The sequence below is a fragment of the Nannospalax galili genome, unplaced genomic scaffold (assembly GCF_000622305.1).
Source record: "Nannospalax galili isolate Female #2095 unplaced genomic scaffold, S.galili_v1.0 scaffold897, whole genome shotgun sequence".
Lineage (NCBI taxonomy): Eukaryota > Metazoa > Chordata > Mammalia > Rodentia > Spalacidae > Nannospalax > Nannospalax galili.
In genome coordinates this window covers 590,762-615,221 of record NW_008339656.1, presented here as the reverse complement: position 1 = coordinate 615,221, position 24,460 = coordinate 590,762, and the positions used below count along the sequence as shown (strand labels likewise).

The following is a 24,460-nucleotide window of genomic DNA, read 5'->3' as shown; positions in this document are numbered from 1 at the left end:
TCCCTCCCTCTCTCCCTCCCTCCCTCCCTCCCTCCCTCCCTCCTTCCTTCCTTCGTCTTAGTCTTTTTGAGACGGGTTCTCCCTGTAGCTCCAGCTGGACTAGAACTTGCTATGTAGGCCAGGCTGACCTCTGTCTCACAGAGATCTGACTGCCTCTGGCTCCCAAGTGCTGGGACTAAAGCTGTGTGCTACTGTAAGAGTGAAACCACTGAGGACAAGTCAGCCTTCGGGTTGCAACAGCAAGAGGTTTATTTAGTACACAGGTACCTGTGGGCACAAAGTCTCCTCGGAAGACTTGCGTGCCTCAGGCCGGGTTTTTGGAACTTTTATAGAGCAGAAGCGGGATACAGAAGCAGAAGCGTGGTTATTGGCTAATTCAAACTATTACAAAATGCTATGGGGAAAGTGGGTACAAGGTATGAGAAAGTAGGGTGGCTAAATGGGTGGTGACCTCTGGACACAGACGTGGACAACCAGATGTTTCAACCATAAAACTTGTTTATCAGTAAGCCAGATGTCTCAACCATAAAACTTGTTTATCAGTAAGCCGGATGTCTCAACCATAAAACTTGTTTATCAGTAAGTTAGAATTCTTGACCTGTACGTGACCTGCCTGAGGGACTTCATGGCGCCTGACTTTTGTTTTTCACTACCACGCCTGATGCAAAGATTCTTAATGCCTTTTAGCAACAAATACTACTTTCATTTGTAGATTCAACAGTTGGGGGACAAATCTTCACACACCCTTCCTCACTCTTCGGTCTGTGCAGCTCACCTTCCAAACACCAGAACTTATATTTCTCTGCCAGAGAACTTTCTCTGGGATCAGATTGCCACTGGCCCTGTAGCACTTCTGGCTCCCTGAAAACACTAGGGGGTCAATGCTCCCTATACAGTGCTCCCCCAGTGCTGATGGGAATTGGTGGGCCAATATCCTAGCTCTTTCACCTCAGGGTAACTCTGAGGTGTTTATTCTTTGTTATGCTTTCGAGTGTGCCAGCCTGACTGAGCTCCCTTTACTCAAAGTGGTAATGGGCCCAGTGGATAGGCCATGTTAACGTAGCTTTCTTACTCCACTACTTGTGTTCCCTGGGATTACTTACCAAAAACATGATTTGCACTTGTTTCTGGAGGAGCACAGATGAGGCAGTACTATAGTTGTGTATGGAGTTGGGACTGGTGGTGCAAACTATAATCCCAGCACTGGGCTGGTGGAGACAGGAGGATCCCTGGGACTTGCTGGTGAGCCAATCTAGCAGAATCCATGAGCTCTAGGTTCACTGAGAGACCCTGTCTCAAAAAATCAGATGGAGAAGTGATTCAGGAAGACACTTGATGTCAACCTCAGGACCCCACATTCATGTGCACAGACATATAGCTGCACGTACAAGTGCACACACACACAGTAATTTAAAATAAAGATTGTCTGTGTGTTGCCTGTTATCACGGAAGAAAAGGCCTTGAACTGTATATGCTGACTGTTATGAAGTTCGCTTTTGGTGGCTGCCAGCAACTGTGCGAATCATACTGATCTATTTAGTTTTTTGTGACAGTAAGATTCCCTTAATCAGTATGGAGGGTTTTTTTTTTTTTTTTGTCTTTTTGAAACAGGGTCTCCTTGTCGCCCCAACTGGCCTGGAACTCACTACATGGACCAGGCTGGCCTTGAACTCACAGAGATCCACCTGCCTCTGCCTCCCAAGTGCTTGGGACCACAGACATGTGCCACCATGCCTGGCTCTAGTATGGAGTTTTTTAAAAGGGCACACTATGGCCTACATTATGAGTTTTTCTCAGAAACCACTCTAGTGCTAGACTACCTTTTATGGGCACTCCTTTGTGCGAGTCTAGGCTTCTCCACCAGCCCTTATTGGTGTTTTGGTCTGTGCATTTCTTTGTATTGAGTAGTTGTCTTATGCATTGTGAAGTGTTCTGGGGCATCCTTAGTCTCTAATTGCTAGATATTGGTTACACACCCTGCTTGTCACATCCTGAAGTGTCTTCAGGCATTGCCAGCCCATGGAGAGAAAATTCCTCCAATCTATGTGTGTGTCAGTTTCAGTTACACTCTCCTGAAGTGTCTTCAGGCATTGCCAGCCCATGGAGAGAAAATTCCTCCAATTAAGACTACTGTTTGCAAACGCACCCAGTTCTATTCCAATCTATGTGTGTGTCAGTTTCAGTTACACTTGCTCAGAAGTTAGGGTCTCTCCTGGCTCAAAACACCTTTAAAGATCTTTCAAAAGAGCACTGATGAAACCTATTTTTGGCAGTGTGCTAATCATTGTCCCCTGGGGCTTTGCATTGTGTTCATTTAGATAAGCTGGACCTGTATTTCCCAGAAATCCTTTCCTTTATTTTCCAGAAGTCCCTACCTTGTGTGGTCCTGGATTACATTTAGTTACGAGAGAACTCTATGAGATTTGGAAGATGGCAGTGAAGTGCACTGTTTGGCTTGAGGGTAGTTACAGAGGCCGGTGCTGCTTGCAACCCATGCTGGCTTCCACTATGTGTGGAAGGAGAGTGGGCCCACAGATCCCCCCACTCCCACCAGGTCCTCTTCTAACTTTCCGGAGTCCTAGATCTAGCTCTTTGGTGGCCCTTGGTGAAGGGCAACAGACCCCTTGCAGGTTATCTGCATCAAATGTCAGAGGTTTGGAGGTGGTAGGAGACTGTACAAGCTACAGTGAGAGCCAGGTATCAGCTCCAGCTCCTCCACATGGTACTAGAATGTTCTTCTGGTCCCACTGTGTTCTAGTCACCCTTACGTGTACCTGTCTTCTTTTCTTAGTGGTCGGGCTAGATGACTTCAGAACCAGACTTGGGAAAACAGAACGTACAGACCATCACGGACAATCACAGTGACCCTAAACCCTACAGCAGACCTGTCCTACCAACCTTGGTGGTTTTGTTTCTCTAATGAAGCCTCTCTGACAGGTGCCCCTCCTTGATTTGCTGGTACATCCTGACCAGGAAGTTATTCATTCAAATATTACTCAAGAGAGTTCAGCTGAAATCATTGTAACACAGCCTCCGTTTTGTTCTTTCTTTCCTGGGACCCATCAGGGATGAAAAACTGGTTGATTTCTTTCTCTCTCCCTCAATCAGGATCTTAATACTGACTCAAATGAATTGTGTGATGTGAGAGTCAAGAGAAGATTCTTTGCTGAGCAGAAGTGTTCTACACAAACTCAGGCCAACTCTCCAGAAACTCAGTATTTGATTGCCTATCTCACTTGATCAAGTGTTCTCTTTCCCTGAATCTACTGAGGGACACGATCCTCTTCTTAGGCAGGTATCCTGTCACCTTGTGCACAAGGAGTTAATTTACCCAACTGTCTGTCTGCAAGGCCCTGTGGGTTATTTCATATTTATTTCAATTATACAAGTATACTGGGCCAGTGTATTTATTTTAAATCACATTATCTGCAGCTTCCAAGCATATGTCAACAGAAAGAACGGTTTCAATTTAGTAGACTTTGAAATGGTGTGCGGTTTATCCTCAGTTCAATTATACTCTCTACAGTAAGTCATGGGCAGCTTCAGGATTATTCAGGGCAGGGTAATGCTATCTGAAAGCATTGATTTTCCCTCTTCTTCAAGAGCAGTTCACTGAAGGATGTGCTGGAGTTTCCTTTTAGGAAACACAAAAATACATTTCTTAGCTGCAGCTTTGGAGCAATCTCAATCTTAGGGACTCTGGATGAAACTGCAGAAGTTTCTGACCTTTAAAGAAAGACCTGTAAAACAGCTGCAAAAGAAGGACTAGAGCAGGACTCACATCTTATAGCTTGAAACAACAGGGGGAGGTGGGCAGAGGCGCAGAACACCAGAGAACCCTTGTTCTCTATTTACTTATGAATAAATGGCTTATTTGCCAAACTCTGGGTGAGGAGTTGCAGATACACTGGTGGGCAATAAAGACAGAGCTGATTTCATGGGCGTATGATCTGTGCAACTGCCCAAGACCACGCACATGGGAGGGCTCCAGGCTTGTGTAATATTCCATGGTCACTGTGATAGTCAAACCCTTTATTACTATGGCATATATCCCAGAGAGAGACTTAAAGGGAAGGAGAATTTATTGTGGCTCCCAGGTTCTCAAGTTTCAGTTCATTGTGGTGGGGAGGGCAAGGTGGAGTGGAGCAGCTTGCTTCTTGGTGGCCAGGAAGCAGAGAGAGGGGGCTGTGGGGAATGAGAATGGGGTACCAACTCTCTTCTTTCCTCTTTTTCCTTCTTCCCAGGCCCTCAGCATCTGGGATGCTGCTATCTCCATGCAGGGTGGATCTTCTTCCCTGGTTAGTCCATTCTGGAAATACCCTTACAGGCACTCTGAGGCCTGCTTTTCTTTTCTCCTAGGTGTCTCTTTAGTCCAATCTACTTGACAATCAAGGTTAACTAACAATCATAGTCACTACCTTGAAATTCTTGAAGCTTCTCAAACAAAACTCCGTATCTTCATTTTGCAGTGGGCTGACAAGATACGCAGTTGGTTCTGATAAACATAGTCGTTTCTGTTCTTATGGGATTTTAGAGTTGAGTGGAAGAGACAGACACAAAACAGTTACCTAAGCATTAGTTCTACTGGGTTATTGAGGGACAGATACAGGATGATTACAGTACATGTATCTTCATCTGTTTTGTGTTGCTGTATTGAGGTACCTGAAGTTGGAGTCTAATAAAGAGAAAAGACTCATTTAGCTCATGGTTCTGGAGATCCACGGAAGAGCATGATGGAGGCATTGGCATTTGGTGAGAGACTCATCCTGGAAAACACCACATGGTAGGAGTATATATGTGTGTATGAGAGAGAGAGAGAGAGAGAGAGAGAGAGAGAGAGAGAGAGAGAACATGGAAATAGAGGAGGCAAGTGAGTAGGAGAGGGCCAGTAACTCTTTAAAACTACAATATTTTTTATTAATTCTTTGAGAATTTCTTAATGTATGCAATGTATTTTGATCCTATTTAACTTCTCTCCCTAACTCCTCCCAGATTCGCCTCTACTCTCTCAACTTCGTGTCCTCTTATTTTTTTTTTAATTTTTTTTTATGAACCATGAAAATCAATTTGTGCTGCCCATACACTCGTGGGTGTGGGATCATTCACTGACTGGAGCATGGTTGACCTACCAGGGGCCAGACCTTTAAAGAAAACGGACTCTTCTTTCCCTAGAAGTCACCAGCTGTCAATAGGTCCTCAGCTAGGGGTGCAGCTCATGAACTCTTCCTTCTTCCAAGCTCGAGTGCTGACTGGCCAATCTTGTGCAGGTCACCACAGCTGCTATGAGTTCATCAATGCAGCAGTCCTGTCATGTCCAAAAGATACTGTTTCGCTCTGGTCCTTCTCAGCCTCTGGCTCTTGTCTTCTGAGATGATGCCTGAGCCTTGGAAGGAGGGAGTGTGATATAGATGTCCCATTTGTGACTAAGCACTCCAAAGACAATTTTCTGCACTTTGGCCAGTTGTGAGTTTCTGTGTTAACCACCATCTACTGCACAAAGACAGGCTCTTAAAAAAAAAAAAAAAACAATAACTACCTGTTGTCATGAAAACTAATTTACACAGAAGACCAGCATTAATCTCTTCTCAAAGGCTTTCATGACCCAATCACTTCCCACTGGACTTCACTTCTATTTTAGGTGGAGAGGTGTGGCCCTGGTCCTGGCCTGGGCTTCTAAAGGCCCAAACACTCAGTACTGCTACATGGGACATTACACATCAATGTGAGTTTGGTGGGAATCAAATACACTTAAACCAACACAGAGATCTAGTCTTCTGGAACCATTGAAGGCACCCAAAACAAGACCCACTTAAGCAGACACCTGAAAGATGGGTTTTAAGCATGTAGAATTCTGCAGCAGATGGTCCCAGATGTGGGAACAGCATGCCCAAAGGGAAGTAAGGGCTGGTAGAATCAAAGAGGGGGCTGCTGATGTGTCCAGAAGGGAGAAGAGGAGGGAGAGATATGATTCTCTCTTTGCCTGGGACACTGAAGTCTGCATGTGTACTGACTACTGATTGTCCCAATTGGACACTTGAAATGACCCATGCTTACTTTTTGTTGGTATTTCATTGTACTGCTCCATGAGTTAATCTAACCTCTCAAGAGTATAGTGTTCCTGAAGGGAGATGCTGTCTCAACTTAAAAGTATAACACTAAATTACTTAAGAGCAAATGATATATAATTAATAATTATTTAGCATGAAGGGGATGGGTATGGTAACACACACCTTTAATCCCAGCACTCAAGAGGCAGAAGCCCAAGGATCTCTGTGAGTTCCAGGCCAGCCCGGTCTACATAGCAAGTTCCAGGGTTAAATAGTGAGACCCTGTCACAAAGAAACAGACAAATAAACAAACAAACAGGATCCAGAAGGGAGATACATGTGTTAGTTACGTTCACATCACTTGACCACAGTTTTTGACAGAAACAGCCTAAGGGGGGAAGGATTTATTTTGTCTCGCAGTTTAAAAGGATTTCAGTTCATCCTGGCAGGAGGGCATGGCAGACCAGCTCAGTTCATGGCAGTGGTGGAAGCTGCTCACACCACAGCAGACCAGGAAGCAGAGACCACAAAGACCCAAGCTCAGCCATAACCTTCAAAGGCTTGCCCTCTTCCATCAGCCAAGCCCTACCCTCTATAGATTCTACAACCTCATAAAATAATGTCACCAGCTTTGGAGCAAGTGTCCCAAGCATGAGCCTGTGGGGAATAGTTCAGGTTCAACCCTTAACAACATCATTCCCAAACTTACCCTAGCCTCGTCAGTGTTTCTGTATACAGTCTGAACAATGTTAGAATTATACCACTGCATGCTGAACAGAAACCATTTTATGTTTGTTTGTTCTTCCTCTACCTCTTTGGCACTTAACAGCAGGAGTTCCCCCGACCTTGGCCTTCTAGAATTTGGTGAATATGCCTCTGTAGACTCACTCTGGTCATGATTTTATACTTTCTTTCTCTATCATTGCTCCTCCTCACGGCTGTGGCGAACTGCTCCATTAAAATCTCTTTACAGGTGTGCAGGGAACGCCACACTATTTGTGATGGGAAAAATGAAATCCATTGTACATTAGAAAGTTTACTTGGCTGAAACATTTGTAATTTGAGGTCTTGGGGGAGTACTGAAACTGGAAGGGCTGGGGGCAAGTGGGGAGGACTTCCTGTGATGATTGTTTAAATAGCCCCATAAATCACATTTTAAAAGACAACTCCTATGTTCACTGAGTTGATTTTTTTTTTTTGGACACACAGAAGAAAAATGTAAAAGAAAAGAAAAGAAAACTTCATAAATGACCCGTATCTGGTTCTGTGTTCACTATAGTGTCCCCTTGACACCTCGCTTTATGGTCTGTTTAAAAATGTCAGGCAGAGCTGACTGGTAATCATTACTACAGGAAATAACTTTGGGCTCAGTGACAGTAGTAGGGCTTTAAAAAAGTTTATCAGTGGGGCATGGAGGTACACACCTATAATCCCAGCTACTCAGGAAGCTGAGGTAAGAGGATTGCAAGTTTGAGGCCAGCCTAGATAAATTAATGAGAACCTGTCTCAAAGTAAAGTAAAGTAAATTGATATAAAAAAAGAGGAGTCTGGGAGCTTCGTGGTTGGCTGCTTACTGGGTTCAATCTTTAATACAGCAAAAAGAAATATTTTTTGAATCTTATTTAATTTGTTAAAGTGGCCTCTATTTGCTCTACTAGCAGGATCTGACAGGCCCTGCTGGCAGGTCTGACTATGCAGTGTCTCACAGGAAGATCTCTGCTCCCAGACCTTGGGCTTCCTGCCTGGGAAGCACAGCTGGCCTTATGGGAAAGTGAAAAGCTTCCATAGGATGACCCTTCCAAACCTGTCCACCTCACAGCATTTCCGGGCTACAAGGCTGGCATGTCCCACACCCACATCGTGCTAGGCCAGGATACAAGGTGAATGAGAGAGAAGCTGTAGAAGCTGTCAGCACTGTGGAGGCCAAACCTGTCCACCTCACAGCATTTCCGGGCTACAAGGCTGGCATGTCCCATACCCACATCGTGCTAGGCCAGGATCCAAGGTGAACGAGAGAGAAGCTGTAGAAGCTGTCAGCACTGTGGAGACGCTGTTAGCACTGTGGAAACCATGCCCTTGGTGGTTGTGGGCACTGTGGGCTATGCAGAAACCAAGACCGTGTTTGCTGAGCATATCAACGATGAAAGCAAGAGGTGCCTCTACAGAACTGGAAGAAATCTAGGAAGGCCTTCATCAAGTACTGCAAGAAATGGCAGGATGACATGGGCAAGAGGCAGCTGGAAAGGGACTTCGGCAGCATGAAGATGCATAGCCAAGCCATTGCACTGCTGCCCACACTGCTCTCTTCTTTGTCAGAAGAAGGACCACATGCTGGAGATACAGGTAAACTGGGGCTCTGTGGCTGATAGACTAGACTGTGCCCAGATGGCAGCAAGTCCCTGTGAACTGGTGTTTGGGCAGTTCAAGATGGTTGATGTTATTGGAGTGACCAAAGGCTACAGAGAGGTCACTAGCCAGTGGCACAGAAAGAGGTTGTCCCACAGGACCCACTGAGGGCTGAGCTTGCTTGTATTGGAGCCTGGCACTTTGCCGGCTCCTATTTGTGATTTGAGCTGGGCAGGCAGGCCACCATCACCACACTGAGATCAAGAAAATTTACAAGGACTACTTTCCCAAGGACGGCAAGCTGGTCAAGAACAATGCCTCCATCTTCTGACCTATCTGACAAGAGCATCAACCCACCGGAGAGCTTTGTTCATTATGGTGAACTGACCAGTGACTGTCATGCTGAAAGGCTGTGTGGCAGGAACTAAGAAAGGGTTGCTCGCCCTCTGCAAGTCCTTGCAGACCAAACACCACACTCTGGAGAAGACTGACCTGACGTTCATCAGCACCACCTCCAAGTTTGGCCATGGCCAATACAGACCACGGAAGAGAAGACCACCTAAAAAAGACGGGCTTGCCATGGACGAAGGCACTTAATGTCAGGAGCACATTGAACAGCTGATGGGATCTCAATCAAACCTTTTCCAATGACAAAAAAGGCACCTACATGTATGAATTTTCCAATACTGTGTTTCTAGGGTTCATCATTGGTTGCAGTCCTGTGTATTTTTAAATCACCTTACTGGCTATGTAAAACACAGGGGCGCTCAGAACAGTCATGATGCTGCACCTCCATTTCCATCCTTCTTAAACAGAAACACTACTCGGTGAACACTGACTCTCTGCTCCCCTCCCTCCAGCCCTGTTGGAAGGTTATTGCTGTTCCTTGCTCTGCCTCATCTCTGCGAATTTGCCTGTACATCACAGGTGTCTACGTGGACCTCTGCAACGTGCATGCCTTGGTGTCTCACTCACTTGACTCAGCGTGATTTCAGAGTTCGCCTATCTTGTAGTATGTATCGAAATCTCATTTCTTTTGAATAGTGAATACTAGTCCATCGAATGTATAGAGCACTTTTTGTTGATGAACCTTTGGCTATTATGAACGATGCCAGCACATTGTTAATTTACTTTTATTTTATGTGTATGAGTGGTATGCCTACATGTATGTAAGTGCACCCATGTTGTGCAGCGCCCACAGGGGACATAAGAGGGCATTGGATGCCCTGGAACTTGAGTTATAGATGGTTGTTAGTTGACATGTGGGTGCTGGGATTTGAACCTGGGTCCTTTGTAAGAGCAGCCAGCGCTCTTAACCACTGAGCCATCTCTCCAGCCCCAGGATTTTTACCTGGAAAAGAAACAGCTCTGCTTCTGCTTTGTGTCTTTGTTCACTTTATGCTTGCTTTCTTGTCATCAGGGTTAACTGGGATTTGAGTCTTGTCCCCCTCTTTCTAGTACCTCTGCATAAATGAGAAGTCCATGCTATTTGTTGTTGTAGGTAGGCTAGCACTAGGCTAATCCATGGCTTTGGAAGCAGACATCCGTGAGTCCAAGCCTGCCTGTACCACTCACCTGACAGAGGATGTGGGATGTGCTTTTCAGTGTCTCTGTCTAGACTACCTCACCTGTGAAGAAGGGAGTGTGAGATCCACCTGGGAGGGTAACTGTAAGAATTAAGGTAGTATTTGAGTCTTTAGCTCAGGGGTGTGTGTGTGTGCGTGTGTATGTGACTGTGTGTGTGTGTGTGTGTGTGTGAGAGAGAGAGAGAGAGAGAGAGAGAGAGAGAGAGAGAGAGAGAGAGAGACAGAGAGAGACAGAGAGAGACAGAGAGAGACAGAGAGACAGATGATAGATCGATAGATATGCTCTTAGCACTTAGTGTTATAGAAGTCTGGCCTTTTGAAGGTTGCTTTAAAAAGTCTGTCCTGCTGGGACAAAGGTTCCTTGCTTATAAATGATTGGAACCCTTAGAATATCAAAGGTGGGCAGGAGCTTAATGGACCATGTGTGCTCAATGGAATTACCTGGGGAAGTTTCGATGCAGCCTTATGGGCCACTGGATGCCACTGACTTGGGATCTCCAGGAAGAGGGTTGGAAACAGGCATTGAACAGCATGAGATGGCTCTGAGGAGCCATTCCACTTGGGAACTTCTTCCTTGGTTTCCTGTTATGTCCCTAGATTTTAATACTTCAGTGGTTTTTAAATGCCTACATGCCCATAACTGACTTAAGTTTTCTGTAGAAATGGAACCTCTGCTTTAAGAATGGTGGGACTGTGGAAACTCATACACTTTGGAAAAGGCAAAAAATTCCTTTCAAAAGTTTGTGGGAGTTTCATAAAATGGTGAACAATTTCTGAGAAGAGTCAGACATAAAAATGGCAGAGAATTATTTTAATTGAAGCAGCTGTTCTCGAGTACAGATCCCATAACTTGTAGCCTCAGAACCCTCTCCTTCCTGTCACTACTCCCTGATATGACCTCAGTGTGCCACTTAAAACTTCTACTTAAGTGATGCTACTTGAGGACTGGCGTATGTGAACCGTAGGAAGCGAATCTATGCAAAGAATTAACAACCACAACAAGCTTGCGGGCAAATGGTTTTGAGGCCCATGGAATCTTTGAGGCTTTTGTCTATGTGAAAGGCCAGGATATCCTTGCAAAGAGGAAAGCTCTCTCCACCATGCTCAGAGCATTCCTATAAGTCCGTTTTGTCTATTCATCTGTCCATTTATTCATTCCTCAAATACTTACGAAATGCTTGCTAGGCACCAGGCTGTATAGAACCCAGAGTCTATTGATGAATGACATTGACACAATCCCCTACAATATTCGAATTTAATAATGCTGGGAAAGGCAGACTTGGTAGCGGTAACTACACATGTGCATCCATTAGTGGTAACTGAACATGTGCCATGAGATGTGCCTTTAAGGAAGCTTGACCAGCACTATTAGTAAGAACCCAAGGTAAGTGCAACTCCTGCCTGCCTCCTTTTGAGGAATGAGTCATAGGCCTTTGTTGGTGTCATAAAATTAGAACATAAGAAGAATTAGTATGTTCTGTGTGTGATGTTAATGTTGATAAATGAAGTGTCTCATCTGTTTGATGGAAACAATTGATTTGTCTGCTTTGACATTTGTTAAATAGAACTACTGTGTGGGAAAAGCAAAGCGACTTCTTCCACATGTAAATGGTGAATTTCAAGCCAGTGAGGCAGTGATGGGATGCTCAGTTACAAGCCATTGCAACTTGAAACAGAACCCTGACACTAGAAAAGTGACTGTGGAGAAGAACATGCAATGGAGTGATCCCGTGATGCTCTGCGGCTTAGCTATGCTATAAGCTTGTGTTTCTCTCATGCTCTGCGTTCTTCCCCATTTTGCCAGCCTGGTACTCCTCTTCCATGGCCTTAGAGCAAGAATGCAGAGACAAGAATCTCCTCTTGACTTTGAGTTTCAAAAGCCCAGGCCTCAGAGGAGCCGGGAGGAACATTTAGTACTGCTCTGCCTACAAAGATTTCCAGCTATCGCCTGCTGGATGGAGAGCCATTCTCCCCTCCCTACCCACCACTGCTCTGGTTTGTTCCATGGGGTTGATTGCTACAGACTCTATTCCCCAGGCTCTTGTCTAGCTGGCTTCTGGTAGGTGTGCCTAAGGCAGGGTGCATACACTATATCTGGATGAGAGGAGAGACACTGGGGTGTTGCTTCCCCCGTTTCTCTCTGCTTCTGGTGGCATCTGGTATATGTGCTGCATCTCCTCTGTGATTCCCACTGGGCAGCCCCCTCTTCTGGCCCCGGCTTGTAGGGAGCACCTGGGCCCTTGGGTCCCTCCCTGTGCCTCTCTGCCTCCAGCTCTAGGGTGTCAGCTGTTTGCTGCAGCTCTCCAGGTTTTCTGTCCCCTTGTGGTGCTCGTTGGCTCTTGGTGGTCTTTCAGCATTTCTAATACCCCCATAGCTCCTTCTCTGCAGCATCACTACACCAACATTACAAATGAAGAAAAGAGCAAAAAAAGTAAAAAAAAAGTTTTAAATAGTGGGCCTGAACTTGGAAGACATTCATTCCCCCAGATATCTCTTGGAGCCATCTCTCTCCTGGAACTGTGCTCACGAGTCAGGCCTTACCCACATTTTTATTCTTACCAGTTTCTTTAGCTTCATTGGGGAAGTACAAGCTTGGCCCCACCCTTATCTTAACACACTATCCTGCCTTTTCATCCCTAGTCCTAGAATATCTCATTCATCCAAGGTCAAGTGTCCTTCCCAGTCTCCGCTGTGTGCAATGAAGATGAGTGTGCCGTCTTTCAGCGCTGTGACAGATTAACTCTCAAGCATGCCCACATTCATTCATTATTTTTTTGGGTAGAGTATCAGATTGCAAAGGAAATACCCCTTTGCAAGACACAAGGTTCACTGAGTTTTCAAAGGTTAATTGAAAGACATTAGTCCAGATTATGTCCATCTTATAAAAGTCAGTCATACACTTTTCCATGTTCCTGGCATCTAGTTGCCTTAAGCACAAACTTTTCCTGGATGTTGGGTGGTCCTCTGGAGTTTTCAGGAGGATTGATGAAGAAGAGGAGAGAAGCATAGGGCTAGGCTGCAGGAAGCAGAGGAGAGCATGTGTGTGGAGTAGATGTGCATTTCTCTAACACTGTACCTGGTTTCCATTTGAGCAGCCTGAGAGTGCCAGAATTCTTTTTTTTAAAAAAAATTCTATGTATTATTTTTATTTTACATGCATGAGTGTATTACCTGCATGTATGTAAGTGTACCCAAGGTGTGCAGTGTCCATGGAGGTCAGGAGAGGGTGTCGGATCCCCTGGAATTGGAGTTATGGACGGTTGTTAGCTGCCATGTGGGTGTTGGGAATCAATCCCAGAACCTCTGCAAGAACAGCCAGTGCTCTTAGCCACAAGCCATCTCTCCAGCCCCTAGTACCAGAATTCTTGTTATCAAAACAAATGTAGAAATGGGAAAAAAGCTAGAGCCTTGCCTTCATTGGGCTTCTGGGTTGTCTTTTAAAGAAAGATATTGAGTCTGACTTATTTTGCTTTTTGTCCATCTAGTTTTCTAAAAGAGGAAACAAGTTCCTAGGATATAGGGTGGCAGGTTTCAATTGTTTTGTGTTCAGGATATATTTTTAAAACACATTTATTTTATTACACCATGTTCATGCAATGCCCACAGAGGCCAGAAGAAGGCACTGGAGCGCCTTGGAGCTGGAATTACAGGTGGTTGTGAACTACCTAACATCGATGCTGGAAACTGAACTTAGATTCTCAGCAAGAGCAGTACTTCCCCACCCCTACCCCCACCCCCGGGAATAAATTCTTTATTTTCAGTAGAACAGTCTGTCCAAGCTCAGTCTTATTTATTCAACATCCAAGAACTGGAGAGGCAGCAACCTTAGGCCATGAGCTGTCCTTATCCCTGGCAAACGGCAAAGGCTTTCCTCTTGGCCAGCAGCTGCAGTGATCTTGTCTGTGTTCCCAGTTCCTCCATTAAGTCTCTAGAACATTCTCAAGCCGTCAACACAGGATGTCTTGACTTCCAAGTCACCTCGTAGCTCAGGTCCTACTGATGGTAACACAAGCACATGACATCTCACTTTGCTTCCTACCTAAGAACTGCAAAGGCTAAATCTCAACACGGCCTTAAAGATCATCCAGTCCCAGATTTTCATTTCATTGAAAAGGAGGCTGAGGCTTGGAGGGGTGCTGGCTGCCTGGAAACTTCTTGCTCACTTGAATCTACCACAGCATGGTGAATGTTAAGACCTTTCACAGAGAATCTCTCACTCCTGCCTGCATAATCACATCTAAATTCAAAATGATTTTGTGTCTGAGAGTAGACTCAGCTACTGAGCAGAAGTCTGCCTGTGCTCATCTACCCACATACATTCCGTGTATAAAAATGTCAAGAATCTATTTTGGGGCTTTACAGAAGAGAACTCTTTCTGAACGATACTTGAACTGTTAAATATCATTTCAAGTCTCATTTTGGGGGCTCTAACCTTCTGAAAGCTCGACGCAGGACTGAAGTGGATTAAGACTCAGATTTTCCAGAGGCTTTGTCTCACACCAGTGAAGTATTTCTAATCACTTTCTATCTTATCCAAACCAGAATGGCTTCCGAGTCTCATGGCCCACTGTCATCACCATTTAGAAGAACCGTGGGCTACGGCCAAGAGAAACATTGACCAGAATTCCTATTAAAAAAAATTTAGAAGGGCAAAAAGATTCTGCATCCTTGACTTCATTAGACGTTAAGGTCATCTTTTTAAGAGATACTGCCTCATACTTTCATTTATCTCCCTCTTGTTTTCCTAGGCTTCAGGGTAGAAGGCTTTTGGTTAGATTCCTAAGCAACAAGCCAGAATACTCAGGTCAGAATACTTAGAAGAAGCAGGTTTTTGCTACATCATTCCCTTCCCCAGGAAGGAGCGTCTCATCTTCAATACATCCAGGAGGAGGTAGATTATCTGTGAGATTATTTGGCAGGTAAATGTGAAATCAAGAGCATCTCCAGTTCCATTCCTTCCTTGTGAAATTTCAAGAAGCATTAGTGAGGACTGAGGCAGGAAAGTTTAGAGTCTGTGTTTTTGCATGAATTTAATCATCTCCATCAGAATCCTTAAGGAATTACAATAACAGTGATTCATTCATAATTCACAATTTCCATTATCTTCTTTCTACATCTAGTGTGGGGGGTAAAATTTATGGCTTCATTTACATTGTGTTCTATGAATAATAGAAGAAATACAGTAAAGGCCGTGGAAATGCTCTTGCTGCCGCGGCACTTTGGAGCGCATCTGCATCACAATAGCTTTCTCTCCCGCTCAGTGCAGAATCTGAAAGCCTGCAGCTGCGCGGGGAGCATTTCAAAGGGGCCATCCTCATTAGACAGAGTCTTCTCTTTCTTTGAACTTCAAAGCAGAATGGAGAGACCTTAAATGATATGGGGTAGGTAAGTGATGAAATTGTAACTTCAGGTATAAAATATTGTCAATTACACGTATGGGGGAAACACAGTCATTCAGTGGAGCAAATATGTTTGCCCAGAATGCATTTTGGCTGGCAGGCAGGAACAAATCTAAGCTTAAGATTTCTTTGAGCAGTGGGGCCTTAAGGATAATCTAGTGCAAAGCTCTCCTTTGGCAAAGGAGAAACTAAGGCAGGAAGAAACAGAAACAGACTTCGAGGTTTTTTTATTTTATTTTTATTTTTCAGTATAGCACAGAGAGGCCTGGGGCAGTCAGACCCTCCCTCCAATCTGCATTACCTTTGTTTTAGACGTAAAGTACCTGGCTTTGTGACAGGGCAGTAAAGCTAACTGTAATCCTTTGGGGGAATGGATTTTTTTTTTTTTTTTTTTTCAAACCTGGAGCAAAGATTTGCCAAGGTTCCTTCTACCCTCCTGTAATAATCTCCCTCAGTTGAAACAAATCTGCACAGCCAAATAATTTGAGGTTTGAAGAAAGAAATTTGTCATACTCCGATTTAAATCAGTCTCATTTTTCTTCTCCCAAGGACCAACCATAAGGCGGGGGCAGACCTCAGGTTTGAATTTCTACCCCTGGTGTCTATCACAAAAGAGTTAAAAACAACCCATATCTGAAAGGAACGACCTGTTCCTGGAATGGGTAGCTTCCCAGTGATGATTGGGCATGGTTGAGCCCAGTCAAACCCCTTCTCATCAGGGAAGCTCAGGGTGTTGTTATTGAAGATTAAAATGAAAAAGAAACGTGCTTTTGCTTACAGTTTGTGGTAGGTCATGAAGAGCGCTTTCTAAAACCCATTTCGGCCATCACTTCTCTTCTTGAACCATGTTTCCTGCTTCACTTATGTATTTTTGGAAGGGGAAAAAAAGTCATGGAAATTGATCTCACTCAAAGGATGTAGGAAAGATGTCTGTTTCCTACCAGAGACTCATGATTTGCACTGATTGTAATTTTATTAAGGTAACTCAGATATCATAGTAGTGAGACCTTTTGTAGTGGGAACGGGTAGCCGATATTAGTAGGCAGAAGGCATACAGATTCCAGAGCTCTGTAATTCACAGTCGCATATTCTCTGTGACCCAACATGTCTAATACATTTAGTCATGCACAATAAAAACCAAACAAAAGAGCCAAGCATTGGCCTTTCGCTGTCCAGCCTCCCACCCCAAGCTTTAAGGAATTCCTCTAGCACACCAAAGCAAAATACTGTTTTCTTCCCTCCAAATGAATGGGAAAATTCAAAGAGCTTTTACTCTGGGGGGGGGGGGGAGAACAGATTACTTACCTTTTGTGCTAAGTGTGTGCTCTCTGTATTTCTGAAGGTGTAATTTGAAGACAAGCTGACCTCATTTTGGAGAGAATTCTAGAAGTGTACATACTAAGACATAAGTGTTAAGCTGACAACAACACATTTGGATTCTTATAGTTTATGAGGTAACCAATATCCAATATATTGACCGCTTCAAAAGTCTGTCCACTTAGCCAAGATCAGCCTGACTGAGATAGTCCTGGGGTTCCACAGTAGAACCACAGTGCCTGCCTAATTGTTCAGTGCCTTTTTAAAAAACACACTAGCCTGCTATTCATTCAATTACAAGATCTGTTTATTAAACTTAGAATGAAGGTCAGACGTTTGATCCCAGCTCTTGAGGATTTAAGAACCTACGGGACCTACTGCTTCTTTCTCCTTATTGATAAGTAAAAAGTTGGTGGAGAATGAGCGAATGGATGATGAGGCACCGAGGCACAGCTAAAACTCCATCAAAATAGGGTTTATTAGCAAAGGAACACATGGGGCAGATTCCCTTCCGGGCAGGGAAAATGTCTGCCCCGGGTCTGAGCTGGGGTCTTTTAAAAGGGAGGCTTATGCCTTCTACAGAAGGCGGGAAGATGTATTTTTTTTTTTTTTAAAGTTGGGGGGGCAGTGGGAGAGTAGGACTGTTAAACCTGTCTTCTTTAGAGATCAAAGGGGAAGCCTGCTGTGTTGGCCAAACAGTGGAGAAAAGTCTGCTTCTCTTGACTTCAAAGACCAAGGTGCTTATCAGCTAGGTTTCCTTTTCTCAGGAGCATGAGAAGTCCTTGGGATCCTGTTGATGAGGGGGCGGGGCTATTTGAACCTTAACACTTAAGACTTTTTCTTTTTCAAATTGCTGCACTGTAATGGGGTGGGGGAGTGTGGGTGGTGCAGAATCAAACTTACACATCTTTATTTCTGGACTATAGTTCTCTTTTTCTGGATATAGAGACTAAATTTCCATCTGTTGAATTCTCTGCTACTTCTGAAAGAGCAATGGGTATAAAATAAAGCTATCAAATTTATTTAGAGAGAGCAGAGAGAAAGTTTTCATATTGTGGGTCTATAGTGCAAACTTTATTTTTCTCTGGGCATTTCCGTTTTCGTCATATTGGGAATTGGAATCAGTGCCTTTTGTCTGTTAGGCATCACTGTATGGCTGAGCTGCATCTCCAGGTCTTTTCATATTTAAAATTAAAAAATTATTTATTTTATTTTTGATTTTTTTGAGACAGTGTCTTCCTATAGCCCCAGCTGGTCTGGAACTCCCTATCTCTGTGATCTCACAGAGATCCGCCTGCCTCTGCCTCCCGAGTGCTGGGATTAAAGGTGTGTGCCATCTCACCCAGTCTTAAAATTTTTAAAAATTTTATAGGTTTTTTACTTTCATGTATGTTAAGTCCATTATGTGCATGCAGTGCCCATGGAGGCCAGAAGAGGATGTCAGAGCCCCTGGAACTGGAGTTACAGACAGTTGTTAGCTACTATGTGGGTGCTGGGAACTGAACCTGGCTCTGGACCCCAAAGTCCTCTGCAAGAACAGTAACTACTCTTAGCTGCTGAGTTATTTCTTCAGTCCTTGTTTTTTATTTTATTTTTTAAATTTTGAGACAGGGTCTTACTAAGTTGCCCAGGCAGTCCTTGAATTTACCATCCTCCTGCTCTAGTTTCCTAAGTAGCTGAGATTATAGGCCTGTGCACTAAACCGGGCTCCGCTTTATTTCATGGTTGTGTGTATTTATTTTGGGTCACGTGCATGCAAACAAGAGCAATAAATAATATTCAAGGAATCACCTAAAATTGGTGGCCTTTCAGCTTAAGGGTAGATGTAGACATCCAACCTAAAAGCCCAAATTTATGTCATCCTAGGTTAAAGGTTCTAAACTGGAGCTGATTTTGTATCTAAAGGGACTTTCGCCAATATCTGGAGACAGTTTTGATTGCCATAACTGTCATCAAGTGGACAGAAGCCAGGGACGCTGCTTCAGACTCTCCAATGCCAGGGCAGCTCACAGCAAGATGCACTGCCCGAAAGTTAATAATGTTGATGGCTGAACAATCCTCACCTGGAAGGTCGCCTCTGGCTCTGAGACTAATACTTCAATAAAGACTTTGCCAATCTGGGGTTTGCTCTAAGAATGTAGCCAGAAACACGGTCAAACATGATACAGTGGAAGGAACCCAGACTCCTTAAGCCAGAAAAAAGGAAATCCAGGAGAGATGGACGTTTGCTCTGTTACTTCAGAGATCAAACAGGGAGCCAGAGGGAGAGATCTTGCTTTTAAGTGAAGAAGCCATTTCTAAGCACCAAAGGTACTGAGACTAGAACAGGCTTCCCTGGTCCAGCTGAGGCAGAATGTATTCTCTGACAGCAGTCACTGTGTCCATGTCCCTCTTCCTCACCGCCGTGTTTCCCAGGGATGTTTCTAGATCCCAAGGTATAGCAGATACCTACTGTCCGTCTGCTGACTGAATGAGACTATTTATCAAAGGCATGGAGAGAGATTCCAATGTCCAGTTTTAGTGTGATCTCATATTTTTAGCTAATACCTGGGAAATACAGTTTTCTAAATTTGAAGTCATTTGTAACTGGAGCTGAAAGCCAACTGAACTCAAGAAATGACTTTTGTTTGTCTGTTTGAGGCAGGGTTTCCCTGTAGCCCCTGCTGGCCTGGAACTTGTTATGTAGATTAAGCTGGCCTCTATCTCACAGAGCTATATCTCTGCCTCCCAAGTGCTAGGATTAAAGGCATATGCCACCATGCCCAGCAATAAAAGAATTTTAAGGCACATTTAGGAATTCATTAATTAATTTTTGGAGAATCTGAATCCAAATGTAACCACACATTGACATGGAAGGTATGTCTCCCCTCCAGCAACCCCAATATTGTAGGTCATCTATAGGATACATGTTTTAAACCTCCCCCCCCCGACACCCATGCATGCATGCTCGTGTGAAGGCCAGAAGCTGATGTTGGGGGTGTCTTCTCTCTTTCTTGACCTGAATTTTCAAGGCAGGGTCTCTCACTGAACCTGAAGCAAGCTCACGGTTTTGGCTAAACTGGCAGCCTGGCAAGGCCCTGGGATCCACCCATTTCTGCCCTTGCAGGCCAGCTTCTATATGGGTGCTGAACAGGCCCTCATGCTTGTACAGCAAACCCTTTACGTACAGAACCATCTCCCCAGGCCCTGTTTTAAACTTGTCATTGAAGTATTCCATGCAAATAATCTTTAGTTTGCTGAACTTTTACATGGTGCGTGTACTCATGCCTCTACTGCTTACACTGAGGCTCTGAATATTTCTAGCACCCACCTCTGCTCCCCTTCACTCACAAGGGAAACGTTATTATGACGTTGAGCAGCACTGGCTAGTTTCTACCTGTGTGTTTTACTGCGTACTTGTGTGGATTTTTCCATCTCTACTTTCTTCCGCTTAACTCTGCATTCCATCAAAGTTCTTACATGAAGCTGGGCATTGGGGTTCACACTTTCAATTCCAGCACTTGGGAGGCAGAGACAGACTGATCTCTATGAGTTTGAGGTCAGTGCCTGGTTTATATAGTGAGTTGCAGGCCAGCCAGGGCTGCACACTGAGACTTGGTCTCAAAAACAAAACAAAACAAAACAAAACAAAACAAAACAAAACAAAACAAAACAAAACAAAACAAAACAGAACACCACAAAAGTTCTTAAACGTGTGGCTCATTTGTTCTTGCTACTTAGTGGTGCTTTCTGGTGTGGCTGTACCTTAGTTTATTTGTTCCGTCATGGGTGGGCATTTTGAATGGTTTTCTGTTTTAGAATCTTGTAAATGCTGCCATTTTGAACATTTTAGAAAATGTTGTATCTACTATCTGTGCTGTGAATAAAACCATAACAAACTGACAAAAAACAATGATGTGTTAACTTCTCATGTTGTGTGAGTTTCTCAGGAAGCTCCTTGTTGGACCTGTGCGGGTGCATCATGCAACTGTGCTTAATTGGAATGGGCAATGCAAGATGGCCTCCCTCACCTCTGGCAGTTGCATTGGTATCCAGTGGAGGCATCTTGTGTGTCTTCCCCACGGTCTTCTCTTCCAGTAGACTAGGCCAGCTTTCCCTTTTAGAGCAGTGCTTCAAAAGGGAGACCTGAGCCATCTAGAGCCACTCATGTGGCCAGTCCCACTTCAAGACTTTAGAGATTGACTCCATGCAGATAGACTCCATCTTTGTGTGGGAGGAGCTGCTACATATTGTCAGCATGTTTCAAAACCAATAACTGTGCCTTCTGGTGACTTTTGAAATGTTTCTGTTGGGGTTATACCTTGGGGTGGATTTCTGGGCTGGGAGATTGTGAAATTTTCACTGGCAGGTCTGAGAGTTGGGTTTTGCCATCTCTTTGCCAACATTTGGTATTTTAAAAGGCCTTTTATTCAATAATGAGTCAATATAGAAGGCACAGTTAGGAGTTAGCTGCTCTCTAATACAATCTAAACTTTATTTTCAATGTGTATTTTGTACATGACAAGGCAGAGAGAGGGAGAGAGGAGAGAGAGAGGAGAGAGAGGAGAGAGAGAGAGAGAGAGAGAGAGAGAGAGAGAGAGAGAGAGAGAGAGAATCCTCCGTCTTCCTCTGGGTCAAGGCTAAATATTAGCATGCTTCTTTGTTGACTTAAAGGAACAAAAACTCGAAAAGAAGGAGTCTATTCCTGGCATTAGGTCTTTTATTTGTTAGCCTGTGGTGCCTAGTAGGCATTGCTCTCCTATTATAAGGCAACTCCATTTAAATTCTTTTTACATATGTATATATTTTAAGAAACTTCTACACTGATAAGTTTCCATATGACTTTTTAAAAAGACCTTTAGTGTTAGTTATCTTGCTCCTTACTTCTTCCTGTGGCCCGCTCTCCCAACACCCACCCCATTTAACCCTTCCTATCTCGTTACTCCGTTTTCCCTCTTCATATCACTGTGTCCTGTCCCACCGCCCATGAAGCGCTCTCCATGGTCCCGTACTAATTTCCTGACCTCCATGGATTTTCCAACTGGAACACACTTATCTAAAGATTCAAAGCTAGTATCCACTATGAGACAGAGCGTGTGTCGTTTGTCTTCTTGGGTCTGGTACCTCACTCATGATAGTTTCCTGGATCTTTTTATTTTTTATTTTTTTGAGACAGGATATCTCTGTAGCTCCAGGTGGCCTGGAACTTGCTTTGGAGACCAGGCTGTCCTCTGTCTCACAGAGATCTGTCTGCCTCTGCCTCCAGAGTGTTGGGATTAAAGGTGTGTGCTGCTAGGTTCAACGTGTAGAAAATGTTAGTAATTTATTTTTATTTTATGTGTATGAGTGTTTTACTTGCATGTATGTAAGTGTACTGTGTGTCTGCAGTGACTATGGAGGCCAGAAGAGGGTGTCAGATCTCCTGGAATTACAGACAAGTGTTACCTGCCACATGGGTGCTGGGAACCAAACCCCGGACCTTTGCAAGAGCACTCCGTGTTCTCAACTGCTGAGCTATCTCTCCAGCCTCATTTTTCTTAACATCAGAATAACATTCCATTCTGTAAATGTACTATATTTTCATTTTATTCATCAGTTGATGGACATCTAGGTTGTTCAATTTCCTGGCTATTGAATAGAGTAGCAGTGAACATGGATGAACAGGTATCTCTGTAGTAGGATATAGAGTCCTCTTGCCTTGTTCCTGAGAGTGGTATGGCTGGATCATGTGGTAGATCTGTTTCTAACTTTCTGAGGAACTTCCCTACTGAATTCCATAGTGGTTGCACCAGTCTGTGCTCTTACCAGCACTGAATAAATGTTTCTGTTTCCCCACATCTTTGTCAGCTTTTGTCGTCATTTTTTTTTTTTTTTGTTGTTTAGATTTTAACCAATTTGACTGAGGTGAGATGATGTCTCAAAGTAGGTTTAATTTGCATTTCTCTGGTGGCTAAAGATGTTGAACATTAAAAAAAAATTCTCAGCCATTTATGTTTCAGTTTTTGAGAATTCTCTTTTTAGTTCCTTGTTCCAATTTATAATTGGGTTGTTTGTTTTGATATTTAGTTTTTTGAGTTCTTTTTATATTCTATATTCTAACCCTCTGTCAAATGTACAGCTGGCAGATGTTTTCCCCAGTTTATAGACTGCCTCATCACTCAAATGATGGTGTCCTTTGCTGTGTAGAAACATTTTAGTTTCACGAAGCCCAAATTACCAATTGTTGGTCTTAATGCCTGTGCTATTGAGGTCCTGTTCAGGAAGTCCTTTCCTGTGCCCATAAGTGTCAATGTATTCACTACTTTCTCTTTTATCATTTTCAAGGTATAAGGTCTTATGTTGAAGTTCTTGATACATTTGGAGTTGAGTTTTGTGTGTAGTGAGAAATAGGGATCTAATTTCATTCTTTTTATGTGTAGTGATCTAGTTTAACCAGCAGCACTTGTTGAAGATGATGTCTTTTCTTCAAGGACTATTTTTGGCTCCCTTGTTAAAAATCAGGTGGCTGTAAGTGCATGGACTTAATTCTGGGTTCTAAATTCTATCCCATTAATCAATGCGCCTGTTTTTATGACAGTACCATGCTGTTTTTATTATTATTATTACTATAGCTCTGTAGTATAATTTGAGATCAGGCATGATAATACCTCCAGCAGGTTTTTTTTTTTTTTTTGAGGATTATTTTGGTTATTTTGCTTTTTTGTGTGTATGTGTGTGTTTCCATATGAAACTTGAGATTATTGTTTGAATTTTTGTGAGACGTGTTAGAATTTTAATGGGGATTACACTGAATCTGTAGATTGCTTTTGGTTGGATGGTCGTTTTTCACAATATTAATCCTACCAGTCCATGAGCATGGAAGATATAGCTTCTGATATTCAATTATATTTTCAGTGTCTAAAATTTTTTATTATATAGGCCTTTCACTTCCTTAGATTTAGTCTAAGATATTTTACTGTATTTTTGAGGATATAGCAAATACAATTATTTCTTAGTACGTTTATTGTTGATCTATAAGAAGGCTACTTTTGTGGGTTAATTTTGTATCCTGCTGCTTTGCTGGATGTGTTTATCAGCTCTAAGAGTTTTCTGGTGGAGTCTTTAGGGTCTTTTATGTATAGAATCATATCCTTTGCAAATAAGGATATTCTGACTTCTTTCCTTCCAATTTGTCTCCCCTTCACTTGTCTTACTGCTCTAACTAAAACTTCAAGTACTTTGTTGAACAGGAATGGAGAGCATGGACATCCTTGTCTCAGTCCTGATTTTAGTGGAAATGCTTTGAGCTCTTCTCTGTTTAGTATGACGTTGTCTGTGGGCTCATTGTATATCGCCTTTATTATGTTGCGGTGTGTCCCCTCTATCCCTACATTCTCCATAACTTTTATCATGAAAGATGTTATATTTTATCAAAGGCCTTTTCTGCATCTAATAAGGTGATCATGTCACTTTTGTCCTTGAGTCTCTTTATGTGGTGGATTACAGTTACTGATTTAAGTATGTTGAACTATCCCTGCATCTCTGGGATGAAGTCAACTTGATCATGGTGGATAATCTTTTTGATATGCTCTTGAATTCAGTTTTGCAAGTATTTTGTTGAAAAATTTTACATCTATGTTCATCAGAGAGATTGGCCTATAATTTTTTGTTGTTATTGGAGCTTTGTCTGATTTTGGTATCAGGGTAATACTGGCTTCCTGGAAAGAATTTCAAAGTGTTTTTTCCTTTTCTATTTTACTGAATAATTTCAGAGTGTTGGTGTTAGTTATTCTTTGAAAGTCTGGTA

General features: G+C 43.2%; 1 pseudogene; it reads left to right on the top strand.

Moving 5' to 3' along the window:
• Positions 1-8,990, top strand: part of LOC103735205 — a 13,887-nt pseudogene extending 4,897 nt beyond the window's left edge.
• The last annotated feature ends 15,470 nt before the right edge of the window (positions 8,991-24,460 follow it).